The sequence below is a fragment of the Coenobita brevimanus genome, chromosome 48 (genome assembly GCF_032717465.1).
Source record: "Coenobita brevimanus isolate Jiangsu-jjx chromosome 48, ASM3271746v2, whole genome shotgun sequence".
Taxonomy (NCBI): Eukaryota; Metazoa; Arthropoda; class Malacostraca; order Decapoda; family Coenobitidae; genus Coenobita; species Coenobita brevimanus.
The window spans coordinates 14,826,994-14,827,963 of record NC_137001.1 but is presented as its reverse complement, the minus strand read 5'-3'; positions in this window follow the sequence as shown (position 1 = coordinate 14,827,963).

Below are 970 nucleotides of genomic sequence, written 5' to 3'. Positions count from 1 at the left end.
AAAACTTGAGGTATGGATGCATAAGCAGAAAAATTTTGCCAATGCAGGAGTCAACACTGAGGAGCAACTTTAAAGTACTATTGAAGGAATTTCATCTGGACCAGTAGCTTTGTCTGCTGAGTGATTCTGTAATACAGTTTGTACGTATCTGTATGTGAATCATGAAAGGAGGTATTTGAGGGGAATCAAAATCAAGTACAGGAATAAGTTGTGGATTGGTCTATATTTACGGTTGAGTTTGTTGAAAAAATGTGAACAAGAAGTTTGGCTTTTCCACGTGGGTCACTTATTGGATTTCCACTGGGGGACTGTAAAGGTGGAATGGAAGAGGTGGTAGTGAAGTTAGTTTTGAATGAATTAAGGGTTGACCAGAATATTTTATTATCATTTGGGTTGTTTAGTAGTTTGTTAGCCTGTCTATGTAGAAAGTTTAATTTAGATAGATTGATAATGGTTTTGGCATGGTTTCTGATATTTTTATAGTAGTTAAAGGCTTCTTTGGTTTTGGTCTTTGTGTAAGTGTTATAGGCTATTGTTTTATTTTCTGTTACCCTAGCACAATTGTGGTCAAACCATTTAGGAGAATTACATCTTTTTCTGTTACTATGATGGTGAATGAATGTTTCCATGCCGACTTTAATGAAATCCTGTATATGGCCCAATGTGGAATTTGCATCATGGGAGAAATGGAGGTTCAAGGAACATCCATGAAAAAATTATGGAGTCCCTCCTAGTCTGCCCTGTCGTAGTGCCTTTTAGTCACCACCACAGGTTCAGAGCAGGAGTGTGTGGTAGGTGTTAACCCGCCGCGTTCTGGCAAATTTTTCACCAATGACTCCCTGCAATCCCTGCAGATTTTAGAAAAGTTTTTTTTTTTTTTTTTTTTTGGCAAAAACCTCTGCTTCTTATGAGAAACATCGAAACTTCAGAGAGAAAGTGCTCAAATTAGTTTAGAAATACGGTAGAAGTA